The following is a 19,556-nucleotide window of genomic DNA, read 5'->3' as shown; positions in this document are numbered from 1 at the left end:
AAATCAATGCTTACCTTTAAATTAAGTTAACCTAAACAAAATAATCTTGGGCTCCAAAATCACTGTGGATGGTGACTGCAGCCATGAAATTAAAAGACGCTCGCTTCTTGGAAGAAAAGCCAGGACAAGCCTAGACAGCACATTAAAAACTACAGACATCACTTTTGCCAATAAAAGTCCGTATAGTCAGAGCTATGCTTTTTCCAGTAGTCATGTATGGATATGAGAGCTGGACCATAAAGAAGGCTAAGTGCCGAAGAACTGATGCTTTCGAATTGTGATGCTGGAGAAGACTCCTGAAAGTCCCTTGGACTGTAAGGAGATCAAACCAGATAATCCTAAAGGAAATCGGTCCTGAATATTCATTGGAAGGACTGATGCTGAAGCTCCAATACTTTGGCCACCTGATGCAAAAAGCTGACTCACAGGAAAAGGCCCTGATGCTGGTTATTGAGGGCAGGAGGAGAAGAGGGAGACAGAGAATGAGATGATTGGATGGCATCACCAACTCAAAGGATATGAGTTTGAGCAAACTCCAGGAGATAGTAAAGGACAGGGACGCCTGGCCTGTGTAGTCCACGGGGCCGCAAAGAGTTGGACATGAGTGAGCAACTGGGCAACACAACAAAGCAAAACAATATAGACTTCAAGCACACTAGTGTCCTTCTTCACCTTATGAAATGCTGATATCATTGCCAAGTAAGTTCTCCATCACGGTGAACTTTCACAAGAACCCACTAAGAAAGCAATAATCTAAGGTGAAGAAGCCTTTATTTTACTCAGATTTGGGTGTAAACATGAAGTAACTGCTCTTTGAGTGGATGGAGAAGAGATTAAGAGCGTAAATTAATGAGGAAAATACTTGGTATACTTAAGTATTTGACCAAAGTTAACTCCATGGATGGAAACTCAGTGTTGCAGACAAGCATCCATTTAATCAAAGCAATCAATAGCAAAAGGTAAACAGAATCATAAACCAGCATTATTCAGTTCAACAAATAATTATCAAGTGTATAGTGTATGCCAGGCCCTCTGCTAGGTATTGAATTTATGATAACGAATACGACGGTTCCTTTCCTCAAGAAGCATAAATATCCAGCAGGAGAGAAATACAAAAGTTGATCTGGTTTTGCAAGATAAAAGCAATTGCTGTTTATTCACTAAGTCACGTCTGACTCTTTTGCGACCCTGTGGACTATAGCCTGCCAGGTTCCTCTGTCCATGGGATTTCCCAGGCAAGAATACTGCGGTGGGTTTCCGTCATTTTCAGGAGGATTCTTTGCACTGAACCACCTGGGAAGTCTGGAAAACAAATAGCCACGGGGCCAGCGGGGCGGGGGCGGGCATAATGGAAAGACTAGAGCAAGTAGTTTGTGGGGAGACCTATAGTAAGTTTGGTAGTTCTGAGAGAGGCCAAAATGCAGGCGGTGGCTGAAAATAGATGGAAAAGATATCATGCTTATAGATTTGCATAGCTTTACAGTTATGTTAAAAATACACTGAAGGGAGGATTTTACACAGAAGAGTGATCTGGCTAGATAAACAGTTTAAAAAAAATCACTTTCATTCTTCTAAAGACTGAATATAATGTGAAAAGGTTGGAGGCAAGAAAATCAATAAACTAAATGGACAATCAATTCAGTGAGAGTAGAGACAAAAAGAAAAATTTGAAAGAAATTAATATTTAAGAAATACATTAGGAGTCTATGATAACTTTTGGTTTCTGACTTGGAATAGTTCCATTACCTAAAATAGAGACTGTAAAAAGAATCTAGGATGAATGTTGAAATAAGTTTCATTACGAACATAATGAGTTTCAGGTGCCTACAGAATGCTAAGTGGAGCCACTCAGAAGGCAGTGCGGTATAGGAGTCAGACTCTCAGAAAGAAGCCCCAAACTGGAGATACAAAATAGAGGGTTGGCAGAATACAGGTGTTTGCTAAGCTTTAAAAATGGAACCAATTGACCAGTAATAGTAATGGATCCAAACCAAATAAGATATTGTGTGTGTGTGTGTGTGTGTTTAGGTGACAGTGGGGGAAGGAGGAAGAGACCATAATTTTAAACATTTATTGGCTAATCAAGCCTCTTATTATTTCAAGCACTAACTGAGACCTAGTCCTTAGCTATTTCAATAGTACAGAAATTATTCATTAGCTTATATAAACCTTATTGTCATATAAAAGGCAAAATCATGGATGAATGTTTTATGAAAATGTGTATGACCCCCCCAAGCCCCAAACTTTTAAAAAGTTCTTTTATTCCTTCACTTCCATAGTTTGTACAAAACTCAATCAATATATTTATAGTTTTCCTTCCTCACTGATAGTTGTTTTCTTCATTACAGATCTATGATGTCTGATTGACACCAAATACTAGGATTAGACCAAGTTCAAATGAACATATACCTACAAGAGTTACGTGTAGCCCTTTGGACTTATTCTCAAAGTACTTAAATTTGTATAATAATACAAATAAAAACTAATTTATCTGTGAAAATCCTTGGATTTGAAAGCTCTCATAGATTTTTGTTCTACTGTGAACACAAAAAATTTTGACCAAGCTCGTGCATAATCTTCCTATTTTGTTCCCATGTGGCACTGCCTTGTATTCAAAGACCTCTATTTTGATTCATAAAACCACATGAAATGCAACTCATGCCAGCACTATAGTTAAATTTACAGTCCTGCTATGGTACTAATGCAGTGACTTCCTCAGTTCTGTGCACCGTTATCTTGTAATTTGGATTCAGTCCCAGCAGAATTGAAGTACTGTTCCTCAATTAATTCAACTACCCAGAGTCCTAGACAATCTGTGGGTTGTGTCCACTTAGTTCCTTGTAAATCACTTCCCTCCTAGCCTTTCAATTCATTTGTGACTTGTGCATAGTAGAAAATCTCCCTGAACCCTTTTCTCACTGTGATTGCATTGGACATTGTCTGAAAAGAATGGCTCTCATTATTCCCCTTTGATAATTTACATTTTAATTCTAGTTCCCAAACAGCTGGCCTCTGCTTTGAAAAATGGTACAACAAATCCTTTGGGCATTCTGCCCTCTTCTTCCCTTCCTTTCTAAAGCATCATGTCCTCCAAAGGACTTACATTTGAAGTAGAACACATTCTCAGAGAATTTAAATGGATATATGAAGATCATCTAGCACTAAGAAGAAATTTAAAGGATTTAGGAGAAATGTTTTCTCCACAATAAGTCTGATGGATTATTTTTAAACTTAATATACAAGAAATAAAGCACAGTATCATATATATTAGTGAATAAAATGCTTTTTGCCTTTCTATTGTAAAATATTTTTTTTCAAAAGCCATTGTTCTTTCCTTTTAAAATCCACACTGGCTGAGAAGGGCAAACATCTGCCAAGTATGTAGAGTTATATCCATCTTTTCCTAAAGCATTGTCTTAGTCTCATCTTTCCAACAGCTCTGATTATTTGCATCACTCATTCTCATTGTTTTTGTTGTTGTTTAATTGCTAAGTCATGTCTGACTCTTTGCAACCCCATGGACTGTAGCCCACCAGGCTCCTCTGTCTATGAGATTTCCCAGGCAAGAATACTAGAGTGGACTGTCATTTCCTTTTCCAGAAGATCTTCCCGACCCAGGGACTGAACTCATGCTCCCTGTGCCTCCTGAATTACAGGCGGATTGTTTTTACCCGCTGAGCCATCAGGGGAAGCCCTCAAAGGACTATCAGTTCACAAAGGACTGTAAGTACTAATAAATGTGGACCTTAGCAATCACAAGTAGCTGTGAAACTAAGTAATTAAGTGTTCGTAGTCTCCTAAATGACAAACAAAACAAAGCATCAATGTGGGCTCTGAGAAATAACAATGCAAAGTAAAGCCTGGAGTTACACAAGTACCCAACAGATACTTCCCCTCTCTGTTCTCTCTTCTATTCTTTCTAACCTCAGAAATGGAGAAGAAACGTTTACAGACCTTCAGTGATGAGTCATCTTTATGTCTCTGTACACTTTCAAATGTTTAACTTTTCAATTTTATTAACTTCAGTGGTAACAAAATAAAAGTCAGTAAATTAATATTTAAGTGTAAAACGAAATGAAATTGTTATTAGAGTTGTACAGATTTTTCCAATTTGGGGTCCATTTTTATTCTATTATTAGGTTATATTACAACTAACTGTATAACACAGTTTTTCCAAATGTGAAGTGCTTGTATCTTAACTACATCCTGTGCTGTGGATACATGTACACCTAGATTTTATGATGGTATACAATAGTAAATTTGACCACCAGAGAACTGTGCCATTGAAAAGTTAGTTTTCACTCCTTCTGGAGGGACTTTGACCTGAGTTCAGAAATGGCCTGCCAGTCTAAGTCAACAGCAGTTTTTTCAGCAGCATTTTCCACACATGCCTTAGCCTAAACTAGGGCTCCTCAGCTCACTGGTAGGAACAGATTCTCCACATACATAACCTTCTATGCAGGTCTAAGAATCTCTGAGCAGCAGCATAACTTGGGAAAGGCAACTATCACTGTTCAATTTCTTTTCCTCATGCTCTTTCCAGAAAAAGCTTTCTGAATCAATTTATTAAGAGTTATCACACAATAAGCTATACTTTATCACAAGATATAAAGATATGGTTATTCTGTTTGTTACAAAATCTACAGTGGTTGCTCTTAGGGGCTTCCCTGATGACTCGGTGGATGAATAATCCTGCATTGCAGGAGACACAGCAGATGCGTGTTCAATCCTTGGGTCGGGAAGATCCCCTAGAGGAGGAGAATGGCCACCCACTCCAGTATTCTTGCTCATGTTTTTGATGTGCTTTATAATATGAAAAATATACCCCACAGAGTACTGAAAAGTAATTTTCACCTTGAAATGGTCATTTAAAATAATGGATATTATCAAGGTTAAATACGTGTGCTCCATTTACATCCTTCTTTACAGACTGTCTCCATTTAAATCTAATATATACAATAAAATGTGGTTTTTTTAGCATGAGAAATTCAAATTGTATTTGCTTTAGGAAAATATGAGCCCATCTTTTTACTATGACTAAGTTAATACTCTTTAACCTGACTGTCTTGCTAATGTTCGAAATACTTTGTATATTTCACTAATAATGAAATTAGTACAGAATCACGCCTTAGTCTCTCCCTCTAAATAGGTTGGTGTATCTATGCCACACCATATGTAAAAATTCTCGGCCTACTATTAAGTCCTCTCAAATTCACCTTGCTAATCTTAAAAGGTTGCATTCCTCACTTTGCTCCCTAGGTCAAAATCCTTCACTGATTCCAAAGGCCTTATGGTAATACCAAAATCCCAGTAAAGCCTAGAATTTAAGGACCTCTACACATCCAAGACCACTTACCCATTCTATTCTTTCCCCAAAGAAATCTCCCATCACAGACAATATTGTTTACTGTGCTCTTTGTCACCTCAGTGTCTTTGCTTCTGCTATTATCCTACCTGGGTGTTTTCTAAACCCAGCCACATATGCAGCCCCACGCTGCACCGTCACTTCCCACATAAAATCTTTAGCTTCTGCACATGGTGGTCTATTTCTCTCCTCTAAATTTGCATAGCACTTACGAGACACGCTGTTCTTTATCATTTATCTTAGTGTGCATTATATTCTTTTTGATATTAGTTTTATGTCTTATGTCTCTAGTGAGTGGAAACTAGAGAAAAACAACACGCTGTATATTTTACAGTCCAAACTAGAGGAGAACATGTTGTATACTGTACATTCCACAGCATAAGCATGGTTGTACATATAGAAGAAAATTAATCACTTTCTTGTTTTTATTAAAGCCTTTCACTAGTTTTTTGAAGTAACAGTTTATATTTGATATTTAGTGACATCTCAATATTAAAAGACCAGTAAAGCATCTGCCTACAATGAGGGAGACCAGGGTTCGATCCCTGGGTTGGGAAGATCCCCTGGAGAAGGAAATGGCAACCCACTCCAGTATTCTTGCCTGGAAAATCCCATGGACAGAGGAGCTTGGTTGGCTACAGTCCATGGGGTCGAAAAGAGTCGGACACAACCAAGCGACTTCACTATCATTATGCTTAAATAAGATTCCAAGAACACTATTTAAAGCTTAATATATATTTGAATTATATGTTGGTTTGTTATTAATATGTTTAATATTTAACTTGAGGAACTGCTAGTCTGGGAGATAGAAATATCATTCCAGCTAACTGCTCCATGTTAAAGCAATTTACATTACATAATTAATTAACCCTAGAAACAAAACAAAATGGAAATCAAGAAAAGAAGCTTGAAGAACAACAATAATAATTCAATTTTTCTTTGCAAAATAAAAACACTTTCTCCTAAATTATGTGATTTTTGAAAATGTCCTATAAATAATATTACATGAAAGAACAAAAAATTTAATAGCTTTGTCTTCTATTGAGAAAAATGTCTAGGAAAAAAGTAAACAGCCCTGAAATATGCCAAAGTATAATCAATCAAAAGTCTGGCACACTGTATTTAATGTTAAGTTCAGTAGAGCATTACACTTGGTCTACAAATATTTGAAAAGCACATTTAAGTATTTTCACATAAGCAATATATACATGAAGAGGCACACTAATCTCAAAGATGATTCAAGATCATCACGAAATTGGATTAGTTCACTTACTGAATTTCAGGGCATTTAGGCCATTACCTGTAAGAAGCAAAATATGTGTAATTAGGTTATTTAATTCATTTATAAATTCTGATACCATATTGGTTGTTGCTTGGTATCTGATTTGTTTATAACCAAAGCTGCTACGGGGAAATAGTCAAAGAACACACTCATATTGAAACTGCAATGATTTTTGTGACTACTTTTCTCAAACATGGATTTGTAATTTTCTGTTTAGATTTAAAAAAAAAAAAAAAAAAAAACTTAATTTCAGACCCAAAATGGCTGCAAGGGTTAAAATTAATTATATAGGTAATACTCCAGTATCTCAAGAAAATGACACAGTTTAGGATACCTATGTTTAGACCATTTTATTAGACTATATCAACTGAAGTCTAATCTTGTCTCTACCATTGATTTCTAATTTTCTAAATTATTTTTCTCTTGTTATTTAAGATATCAATGAATGTTACAGATATATCTACAGGGATTTAGAAGACATAATTAATCTCTGAAAACTCTTATGAGAGTCTCAAAAAGAATTGCTTCTACTACCTTAAAAATTAGAATGCACTGTCAGTTAAATAAAAGTCAAACCCTTTATCATGGTCAAGAGAACCCACAAGGCCTGAAATCTGCCTTCTGCTCTGATTTCCTGTCCCGTTACCCTCTACCATGGCCATGAGACTCTGCTGCCACTGGCTTTGTATTTGTTTCTCAAATATGCCAGGTTTCTTCCTGCTCTTAATGCCGTTGCTTTTTCTGTTCCCTCCGCCTAAAAACTTTTTCCCCAAATATTCGTTTGCTTGGCTACTTTTCATTATTCATGTCTCCAAGAGCAGCCCATCCCATCCGAGACAAGCTCTATCGTATGTTTTTGTTTTCCACTTCTTCCAATAATTTTTTATGTCTGAAATGCTTAATCATTTATTTGTTTACAAGTTAATTTCTGTCTCCCACTATTAGAATATAGGCTCCATGAAGGCAGGGATCTGTATGGTTTGTCCCAATATCCTGAATATTCAGAAAAGTTCCTGCTGCATGTTCGGGATCCAACAACCATTTGTTAAATAAATGATTTATGAACCATGATATTTGAAATACGTTGGGCACACTAGACTGATATTTTAAATGGAAGAAAAAGAGAATATCTATTTGTCCTGTAGTGTTTAAAAATGTTAAAATTTGATGACTCTGAAATTTTTTTAATAAATTTTCTCCTATTTAGAACTAAAAAAATCTTCAAGATAAACACTAAATTTCTTTTCATATAAAGGAATATCTGTACAAGAATTTTTTACATTTCAGAGAGTTTGGCAATTTTAAAAAATAATAAGCTATAATTTTTCAAGTGAAGTGATTAATAATATCCCTGTTACACATACTAATTTTGCATGAGGAAGTTTACAAATATGTGTTGCCTGTAAAATAGCATGTATAGATTATTCATAATACAAAAGTTAAAAATGAATTATTCCCAAGAACATCATTTACTATGATATTATTTTAACTCTTTATGGATCATTTGGATTTTCAGACTGGTCAAATTCAGTAAATCACATCTAAGAAGAAGAGGACAGAATATCTTATTTCAAAAGATTTGCTTTCATAGGTATGGATTGCTGCTGCTGCTGCTGCTGCTAAGTCGCTTCAGTCGTGTCCGACTCTGTGCAGCCCCACAGATGGCAGCCCATCAGGCTCCCCCATCCCTGGGACTCTCCAGGCAAGAAAACTGGAGTGGGTTTAGGTATGGATTACTTATGTGCAAATAAGATGGTTTTTTTTTCTAGATTATGGCTCAAAATAAAGATATTCAGGAGAAGCTAATATGCACAGCCCATTCTATCTCAAATGGTCATGGAAAACGTTTTAAGGAACTTTGTTCCATCCATTCAATGATAAAACAGTAACTCCAATTTTGATTAATGATTAAATATGTCCATTTAGAGAATTAGGACATACTATATAACATTCTCTAACAGAAAGAGGACATTAGAATTCCTTCACTCCCTAAATAGTGGTATAGTTTCAGTTTTCACTGACTAGGAATATATTTCTCTTTAAATATTTAAGCATGGTTTCTGCTCAATTTCTTTCCTCCAATTTGCCCATCATGCTTTGCAAATATTTGTCAACTTAAGACTCTTATGATGCCTAAGCAGTGTGGGTACAGGTGAAGCTCTACTGAACACAGTAATGATGGAAATACCTAATTCTTATTTAATTTGCTGTCTCCTTGGATGAGGCAAAGAAACAAGAGGCATGGAGCACTAGAGGCAGAGAAAGAGCAAAACATACAAGAGTAGGAAAGTTAAGAGGGAAACAGACACAGACATAGAGGCCACAGCCTTTCTAGCTCACTTCCTTTTAGCTAAAAATGTTAAAGCTGGGGAGACACAAAAGGAAAGCTATTTCTGAGAAAATTTCATAGTGCTATAGGTCAAAAAGAAGCTTCCACCTGGCTATTTTTGTTGGATTTCTCTGTACACAGAGTCAAGTTTAAACACAAACTCAATCAATCTGGAGGCATCAGTATGGATAGTTCAAGTTCAGAGAAAAGCTGGGCACACATCCCCAGAGAGTTTAAATGTCTGTCCTAAGAGATCCAAACCACAGGAATGAACCTGGAGCAGCAGCCTGGTCAGTGTTTCCTGGACCAGGTTTAGTCTCACCACGTTCAGTAGTGGAGCTGGCACAGAGCTCATTGGAAGGGCCTTAAAATGCTGAGTCTCTCCTTCTTTTATATTCATGTGAAAGTCACAGTTGAGTCACAAAGTAGGGGAGGTATGACAGGCAGATCACCCCACCCTTAGGTCAGAGAACAGGAATATAAACTAAATTGGAAGAAGAGTCAGAGTGAGATGGTTCTTCATGGGCAACTCCTTACCAAGAGCTGAGTCTGACCTGAATAACAATTTTAGGCCTGGTTCCACCACTCAGAATCTCAGGAAAGTCATTTAACCACTCCCTGTCCCAGTTTCCTTACAGGCACATCAGAGGTTCACACCATTTGCTCCTAACTTATACGTACTTCGCAAGTCTTAAGAACTGATGTCCTTCTGCCACAGGGCAGAGGCACAGAAAAATACACTTTATGTTTCCATTTGTACAAGCACAGAATCCTTCTAAGACACTAATTAATAGAGTTACAAAAAGTCACTCTGTATATAGACTATAAACATATTAAGCAAAAGGAAAGGATTTCATTAAAAATAGGTTTGCTCAATATCAGTTTTTTAATAGAAATCAATATCAATTTTTTAATAGAAAAATTAGGATTCTTCTCCCAAAACCTGATGGAGGTCTCTCAGAAAGGGCTGAAATGGGGCAGTGAGACTGTCCTAGATTGTATAAAGTTTAATAACTTACAATTTTGATATGGACCACCTTCATTTAATATGGTTCTACTCAAAATAAAGTAAAACCACACCCCGTAATCATGGAACTTATGACTGAGTCTAAAAGTGATAAGCACTTTTAAAAAATCCACAAAATGTCAATTTCACCAAAGACCAATTAATAGTCTATAATAGTTTACATCATACAATCATGAATGAGGCAAGCTTTAGTTTGAGATGCAATGGCCAAACCCATTTAAATAAACCCTACATCATACCCACTTCGTGGTTTCATAAGAGACATAGCTTCCAGTAGGATGCTTGGTGCTTTCTCAGAAGTAAAATTTCTAAAGTTTCATCAATACTGGTTTCTCCTCTTTAAAAAGAAGAAAATCTGCATTTTACATGCAATAGCAATGTCATATGCACTTCCTAAAAGATAAATTTAAGTGACTAGTATTTCAATTTAGGACACTTGATCAACATGGAGATGCTTTGATATTGAGCACCAGATTTAGCTTTATCATTTCAATTCAATAATGGACAATGGAATTTGGATCATATTTCTCAAAACAGAAAAATATAGTAATTATTTGAAATTGGTTAATTTGACTTTATGAATGAAAACATATAGCATTGTTTTTCCTATAAAAGTGTATTTAAAATCAATATTCTCATGTGAACATCAAAGTATAATTTTCAATTTTTTATAAATCAACTGTATAACAATTTATCTCATTAAGAAAAAATGGTATCTATAAATACTAATACAAGGCTAACAGCAGTACATGAACCGAGAACTTCCAAATGTACAAGCTGGATTTAGAAAAGGCAGAGGAACCAGAGATCAAATTGCAAACATCCTTTGGATCATAGAAAAAGCAAGAGAATCCCAGAAAAACATTTACTTCTGCTTCATTGATTACTTGAAAGCCTTTGACTGTGTGGACACAACAAACTGTGGAAAATTCTTAAAGAGATGGGAATACCAGACCACCTTACCTGTCTCCTGAGAAACCTGTATGCAGGTCAAGAAGCAACAGTTAGAACTGGACCTGGGACAATGAACTGGTTCTAAATTGGGAAAGGAGTACATCAAGGCTATATATTGTTTGCTTATTTAACTTCTATGCAGACTCAGTCAGTCAGTCAGTTCAGTCGCTCAGTTGTATCCGACTCTTTGCAACCCCATGAACTGCAGCATGCCAGGCCTCCCTGTCCATCACCAACTCCTGGAGTCCACCCAAACTCATGTCCATTGAGTTGGTCATGCCATCCAACCATCTCATCCTCTGTCGTTCCCTTCTCCTCCTGCCTTCAATCTTTCCCAACATCAGGGTCTTTTCAAATGAGTTAGCTCTTTGCATCAGGTGGTCAAAATATTGGAGTTTCAGCTTCAACATCAGTCCTTCCAATGAACACCCAGGACTGATCTCCTTTAGGATGGACTGGTTGGATCTCCTTGCAGTCCAAGGGACTCTCAAAAGTCTTCTCCAACACCACAGTTCAAAAGCATCAATTCTTCTGCGTTCAGCTTTTTTTATAGTCCAACTCTCACGTCCATACATGACTACTGGAAAAACCATAGCCTTGACTAGACATACCTTTGTTGACAAAGTAATGTCTCTGCTTTGTAATATGCTGTCTAGGTTGGTCATAACTTTCCTTCCAAGGAGTAAGCCTCTTTTAATTTCATGGCTGTAATCACCATCTGCAGTGATTTTGGAGCCCAGAAAAATAAGTCAGCCACTGTTTCCCCATCTATTTGCCATAAAGTGATGGGACCAGATGCCATGATCTTAGTTTTCTGAATGTTAAGCTTTAAGCCAACTTTTTCACTCTCCTCTTTCACTTTCATCAAGAGGCTCTTTAGTTCTTCACTTTCTGCCATAAGGGTGGTATCATCTGTATATCTGAGGTTATTGATATTTCTCCCTGCAATCTTGATTCCAGCTTGTGCTTCTTCCAGCCCAGCGTTTCTCATGATGTATTCTGGGTATAAGTTAAATAAGCAGGGTGACAATATACAAAGTGCTTCATGTGAAATGCCAGGCTGGATGAATCACAAGCCCAGAATCAAGATTTCCCAGAGAAATATCAGACATGCAGATGATACCACTCCAATGGCAGAAAACAAACTAAAGAGTTTCTTAATGAGGGTGAAAAGAGGACAGTGAAAAATCTGGTTTAAACTCAACCAGATTTAAACTCAAAAAATAAGATTAGGCATCCAATCCCATCAGCTCATGGCAAACAGAGGGGGAAAAAGTGAAAGCAGTGACAGAGTTTATTTTCTTGGGCTCCAAAAATCACTGCAGATGGTGACTATAGCCATTAAATTAAAAGACACTTGCTCCTTGGAAGGAAAGCTATGACAAAGCTAGACAGTGTATTAAAAAGCAGAGATATCACTTTCATGACAGAGGTCCATATAGTCAAAGCTATGGTTTTTCCAGTAGTCATATACAAATGTCAAATTTGGACCATAAAGAAGGCTAATGCTTTCAAACTGTGCTGCTGGAGAAGACTCTTGAGAGTCCCTTGGTTTGCAAGGAGATCAAATCAGTCAGTCCTAAAGGAAAACAGTCCTAAATAGTCATTGGAAGGACTGATGCTGAAGCTGAAGCTCCAATACTTTGGCTACCTGATGAGACAGCCAACTCATTGGAAAAGACCCTGATGCTAGGAAAGATTGAGAGCAGAAGGAGAAGGGGGCGACAGAGGATGGGATGGTTGGATGGCATCACCAACTCAGTGGACATGAGTTTGAGCAAACTCCAGGAGATAGTGAAGGACAGGGAAGCCTGGCATGCCGTAGTCCATGGTTGCAAAGAGTTGGACATGACTTAGTAACTGAACAACAACAATTCTGTGATTATTACATACACAAACACAAATATCACTATGATAGCACTTTGGAAAACACAAAGTGAACAAATTTCGTGGACTAATAGGTTGTTACAGGTATTATGACTCCATATAGCAAAGACTTGTATGCAACAGATTGCAATCTTCGTTCAAATGATATAATAAGTATGTGTAGTAAATTACAGAATCAGATCTTTTCCTAGCTATACTAGATGACACTAACATAAAAAGAATGCACTACTGATCCTAAAAATTTTTTTTTGGTTCTTTGTTTTCAAAGTGGGCCAAAGGAATGTGGTCTCATAAACGCCAGAAAAACAGGCAGCTTATTGTTTAAAATACTGTTTTGTTCAAAAACACAGTTGAAGGGAAAGACTAAATTACAACTTTGAGAGGCACAATACCCAAATAAAGTAATACAATTTCAAAGCTGAGAATTATTTAATTGTGATGCTTCCTAGTCAATAAAACTAGGAAACATTTTCTCATACCATTTTATTATATAATTTCACTGTTGTCCATTAGCAAGATAATACAGTGTTGTTGCAACTGTTAAAACAATACAACATGGGCAACAATAAACCCATTAATACTTTAATGCAATATAAAAGGTTCGTATCAGTATGAATATTCTATCTCAAACTAAATGAGCAAGTTTGTATATTTACTTACAAGTTTGTATATTTACTTACAAGTTTGCTTTAAATATAGGAGAACTAGATAGTTAAGCAATGAAATATACTAATGGACATTCAAGCACTATATTTTATGATCACTGAGAGATGGATTCAAGATGGCTAACGATAACACTGTACACAGCAATGTAACTAGGGATATTTTATTTAAAATTAAATTAATTCAGTTCAACTTAAGGGAACATCAATATAGTTAGCTAGCATAAAATGAAGACAGTGGACTGCCTGACAGATAATGACTTTACTGTGTGTGCATGCTCTATCGCTAAGTCGTGTCTGACTCTTTGCGACCCATGGACCGTAGCACACCAGGCTCCTCCGTCCATGGGATCTCTCAGGCAAGAATACTGGAGTGGGTTACCATTTCCTCCTCCTGGGGTTCTTCTTAACTCAGGGATCAAATCTACATCTCATGTACTGGCAGGCAAATTCTGAGACACCAGGAAAGCCCAGATGACTTTACTAGTCAGTTTCCATTTTACTTGATGTCAGGTGAATAAAATAACAAAATACAGTTAACTAATCAAAATTTTCATTTGAAAGCAGTAGGTTGTACGGCTACACCACTTTTACCTTTTTCAAGTCATTTGAAGAAGGCTGGTAGGAACACAGCTGGGATAAGCAACTGTCTATAAGATAAGGGAATCTGGGTCAGCTTGGGTACAAATAATGGGAAGACGCAAGACAGTAACTTTTCTTCCTGATTCAGAAACGCTTTCCAGAGAAAGGAAGCAGGATCAAAGGCTGGTATACAAGGAAAAGTTTGTTCAAGGCCAGAGTATATATAAGTCAAGATCAAAGGAAGGACCGAGACAGTGATGAAGCCCTGAGAAGAAGTTGGCATAAAACTGTATGTTAAATGAGAAATATAGATATAATGGAAAATACATTACAATAAAAATGGCAGGTTCTATTTTCTAAAAATTGGTGTTTTGTTTTTTGGCCAATACAAATTGAAAGCAAAGAGCAAAGGAAGAAAAGAAGAAAGGAAGGAAGGAAAATGGGTAAAGAGGAAAGGAAGAAAAAAAAGAAAGCAAGAAAGAAGTCCAGCTGTGTGATCTTAGAAGCTTAATTATTTTCTCTAAAATGCCTATTAACATAACAGGCTCCTCTGTCCATGGAATTCTCCAGGCAAGAATACTGGAATGGGTTGCCATTTCCTTCTCCAGGGGATCTTCCCGACCCAGGGATCGATCCTGTGTCTCCTGCATTGGGCAGGCGGATTCTTTTAACACTGAGCCACCAGGGAAGCCCCAGTTTATATATATATACAAATATTTATACAATTGTATATGTTGTTGTTTAGTGGGTAAGTCAGGTCTGACTCTTGCAACCCAGTGGATTGTAGCCCTCCAGGATTCTCTGTCCATTGGATTTCCCAGGCAAGAATACTGAAGCAGGTTACCATTTCCTTCTCCTTCTATATATAATTATATAGAGAGAATACATATATGAGAAAAGGAGGTTAGGTATACAGGGTCTACATTAGGACATTCACATACTGATACACAAACAGTTGTCTTTGAGGTTTGGGACAATACTGTCCCCATGCGCAGCTCCTTGTGTCCCATATCTGAAATACAATAACTGCCCATTTAAATGTTATTTTTTTTAGTTATTCCCCATTACAAAAGAAACAAATCCCTCTAACTTGATTTGAAGATTTCTTAAAGCCAGGAGCCCTGTAGTACTTTTTGTGTCTCTACACTTAGTCCCCAGGAAGATATTCTGCATCCAGTAGAAATATAATAGACACATAACAAAATACATAACTGATGCTGAGGCTGAAACTCCAATACTTTGGCCATGTGACTCGAAGAACTGATTCACTGGAAAAGATCCTGTTGCTGGGAATGATTGAAGACAGGAGGAGAAGGGGACAACAGAAGATGAGATGGTTGGATAGCATCACCGACTCAATGGACATGAGTCTGAGCAAGCTCCAGGAGTTGGTGATAGACAGGGAAGCCTGGTGTGCTGCGGTCCATGGGCTCTCAAAGAGTCAGATACGACTGAGCAACTGAAATGAACTAACAAAATAAATAAATAAATAAGTTGGAATAAATGCTCTCCTAAATGAAGAGTAAAGGCTGTTTGTAATAAGAGTAACAGCATTGAAGACAAAATGCCTGGAGAAGACTAACATTCAAACAGGAGATTACAAAGAACAGAATGAAAGGAGAGGAAAAAAAATCAGTGAAATGATCAAAATACTGCTCACACTTAAGAAGGTTTAGATTGAGTAGATCAAATTAAGAAAGGCGTATAAAGAACTGAAGTACAAAAGAACAGACATATCAGAGAGAATCAGACATGACTCAAAGAGCTTAATAGCATCTTTACCTGATATACCAGAGACATAAGAGTTTATAATTGTTTCAGAATATTATCTTTAGTAACATTCACTAATGCATTACTAATAACTTACCTAAATGACTGCTTTTAGGATTAAGGAATATGACATTGTTCTGGGGGTAGTGTTATTATCCACTGTAACTGTTATTTTAGATTCTTTATCTTAATCTGTCAAGAGGAAATTAAGCATTGAAAGGAATTCATTAACCAAAGCGATCAACTTGAATACTAAAATCTCCAAGTTGGTTTCATATGCTCAATCTTATGGGGACATCAATGAATATTTTAAGGATGTACATACGGTCATGTGCATCTAAGCAAACGTTATAACTATTGCATTTTAAAGTCCAAGAGCACAACCCCATTTTTCAAAAGCATAGCAATCCAGTCTGCTATCTAGATGCTAGTAAAATTTTACCAAAAAATGTGTATCATAAGAAAACATGCAAATATACGCCAATAAGCATTCTTCTTCCTTTTCCCTTCTGATGTGTTTAGAAAATCTGCAAATTGATTTTAAGCCAAAAGTGGTAAAGGAATGAAATTATTCTTTCAGGTTTAGGGGATGCTGTGCCAAGTTTCATTTCTGGCAGCATATTTATGACCAAGTTCAAGATCCTTGAAAAGAAATATGTAAAAGAGGAAATATCCCTTTAACCTTAGCAGAGCAACAGAGTAGAGGCTGCTGTGGGAAGCGAAAGGCTTCTGCCTTACGAGGGTGTGCTGCTGGTGTTTGGTTTCCACTGAGAGGGTGCTTGCTCTCTCAATGAGTTTGAAGTAGCTACTAGGATGAGGTAATGGCTGTGCCAGTTTCACTGGGTCAGGCTCTGTCAGCACATTCTTTCTCCTTCTCCTCCCTGAGAAGGTGCTGTAAACACGTCATCCTAGGAGAGTTGCTACAGAGAATGAACAAATCCTAAATTCGAAATTCCTGAGAAAGCTGGCTCTGCGCTTGACAATCTAGACAGAACTAGAAGCTTAAAGGAGCATAGATAGAGTCACAATAAACAGGTTATTTGATAGAGGTGAGGGAAAAGGAGAAAAACAGAGAAAATGGACATTCATGTATAAAAAAATTTTTTTAAAAGAAGCTCAATTTTTAATTGCTCAGATCTACAGATGTATGTTAAGCAATTTTCTGCTTATGGGGAAAAAAAACCTTTAGGAAATTAAATAATACTGTAGCATATCATGAAATACTAAAAATTGAAATTAAATAAAGTACAGGCAAACAGCACGTACCACTGATCCTAATGGCACAATAGCTCTGCTCAATGCAAATTGTGGATTCCAGATATAAAACTATGATAATCAGATAAATTTATCAGGAAATCAACCTTAAAATACACACACTTAACAATACTTTTTATTGAAAAGAGAAAAATGCATTTCATCTTTTCTTGGGAAGGAAATGTTTCTGTGCATGAAGAGGGGGTGATTGAAACGCCCATGATATTTTTACAGAGTCATAAAGATTTCTACCAAAATACACAGCAATTGACCAGCTAAATGGGTGTTTTGTGTCACATTCAAGTGAAAGGCTATAATCTTCCTCTTGGGCATTTTAAAGAGCTTTTATTTATTTAATCTATTTTCATTGCCAAAAAAATTATAATTGCCCACAGTGAAATGACAGGGTTACAGAGCCATGCGTTATACTGGGCTGGTACCTGCCGCTCAAGCATGGGGCATTTTGCATAACATGGCTCACATAAAAGGCTTTGTTCTCCATCGCCTCACTGCGGCTACAAACCTCAATTTCAGTTAGCAGTCATTTTCTCTCCCAGACCAATCATTTCAAAATAAATCATATTTTTGACATTTAATACCTTACCGATATTCATTAATCCCTTTGCTTCACATCCAAACTTATATACCACCCAACAACATATATTTATTTGTTCTGCAGTACAAATTTGATTCACACCATAATCCCCAAACCTTCAAGGAAAAATATTTTAAGACTTGTCTTTTAAGTACTACTCTTTTGCAAAATTAGGTATATATTATACGTGCGAATGTGTTTATGTGTGTGTGTTTGTGGTGTGTACCACCATACACCTGTGCATGCTTTTAAACAAAAACCCTTCACACTGAGTCAGTAATAAAGGGTCTATGTCCTGGAATCATTATGCTAAGGGCTTCCAGCTGATGGCACCCGGCAACTGTTACAAACGGGCTTGTAGCTAATGAAAGCTTTTTAATTTTCTGACAAAATCCACAAACCCTGATGCCAGGCAGTATAACATCCATTTCCAGTTTTCAAGGATGTTTTTTTCTGACCCCATCCATTTTACTATCCCCTCCTCCCTACACACACCCAAACACACATCCCCACTCCCGGCTCCTATCAAACACTCTTTCTTTAAATTTTCATCCTTAAACAAAAGACAAAGTTGGGGAAGGAAGACACCCAACACTGCAGCCCCCAAAACGCCTTTTAAGAAGAAAAAGAAAAGAACTGGTGGACTGTAGATGCTGCCTCCCACTCCCATCTCTTAGACGTTCAAGCTCATCCAGACTCATTTTTTCGTATCCCGCCCTCCATCGAGACCAGACATTAATTTTTCATTTTCCTAAAACTATAAACATTCGTCAATCTTTCTCTTCCAGCTGTGTCTGGGACAATTACAGGGAAAATGATTTCGAATTGACAAGGTTTCTTTAACTTACTCATCCGTCAGTGTGCAGTTCTCTGCAGTTCGATGGACCAAAAACAAAAGAAAACCTAAACAAAAAACCTCTACTTCGAAATTCTCTTTTAGCCCAGTATAATTCATTCTCTAGCTTTCCCCAGCTCAGGTAATATTAGCTTTAAAGACAAGTATCCTAACCCGATGTAAGTTTCCGGGCGCTTCAAAGTGGTACCTACCAAGGTCACACACCCTTCTCCAAATCCAGAGCCCAGGTACAGCCCTGGTCCCCTGCTGCGTAGGAGCTACACCTAGAGAGGCTGGGCCTGAAGCTGCCGCCAGGTGGGAGACAGCTCCACCAACCTGTGCCTGCTCCCAGGACACGGGATGAGACAAATCCCTTCCCATCCCCGTTCCTTCCCTGGGCTCCTTCTCCTCCCTCCACGCGGTGGGCGAGGCAGGAGAAGGGAGAGGCACGTTTATACTGAATCAGAGGTGGGGAACGGCTCTCTTACCTGGGCGCGGAAACGATGCACCCGCAGTCGCCGCTGCCACCGCTCAGGGACTTGAGGACCTAAGGTCCTCTGGAGAAGGAGCAGGGGGGTGGGTGGGGGTGGGACAGGGCAGGAAAATAAGAAGGAGAAGGAGAAAGAAAAGAAAGAAGCGGAGGGGAAGAAAAGAAAGAGAGGAGGCGGTGGAGGATGCTGTCGCCGCGGCCGCCGAGAGCCCGCGCAGCCGGAGCTCCCGGCCCAGTCTGAGCGCCGCCCTGGCCGCCGGCTCCCCGCGGCCACCCCGCCCTCCGCAGGCCCCGCCCCTCGCCCCCCACAAGCCCCGCCTGAACGGCGGCCCGGGCGGTGGCGGAGGCGGGGCTGGCGCGGGCACGGCCACAGTGTACTGGAGGGGAGCGCGGCCGCCCCGCCTTCCGCAGCTGTCGGCCCGCCGTTCGGCGGGGACCGCGAGGGTGGCAGCCTCAGAGCGCAGGCCAAACCCCAGCCACTTCGGGCTTGGGACTGTGGGGGGCCCCTTTAAAGAACCCTGCCC

The 19,556-nt window shown here is 38.3% G+C and overlaps 1 protein-coding gene across 36 annotated transcripts in view; it reads right to left on the bottom strand.

Moving 5' to 3' along the window:
* MAP2 (microtubule associated protein 2) overlaps window positions 1-19,119 on the bottom strand; it is a 297,992-nt gene extending 278,873 nt beyond the window's left edge. For 35 of the 36 annotated variants that reach the window (XM_061383252.1, XM_061383262.1, XM_061383242.1 and 32 more), the window contains exon 1: window positions 19,031-19,119. The gene's annotated coding sequence lies outside the window, so the exon portion shown is untranslated. The remainder of the gene's footprint in view (window positions 1-19,030) is intronic. The other variant, XM_061383270.1, reaches the window with a different exon arrangement.
* Window positions 19,120-19,556: the final 437 nt, after the last annotated feature.

The sequence above is a fragment of the Bos javanicus genome, chromosome 2 (genome assembly GCF_032452875.1).
Source record: "Bos javanicus breed banteng chromosome 2, ARS-OSU_banteng_1.0, whole genome shotgun sequence".
NCBI lineage: Eukaryota > Metazoa > Chordata > Mammalia > Artiodactyla > Bovidae > Bos > Bos javanicus.
The sequence above is the reverse complement of the archived record's forward strand: the minus strand, read 5'-3'. Positions and strand labels throughout refer to the sequence as shown.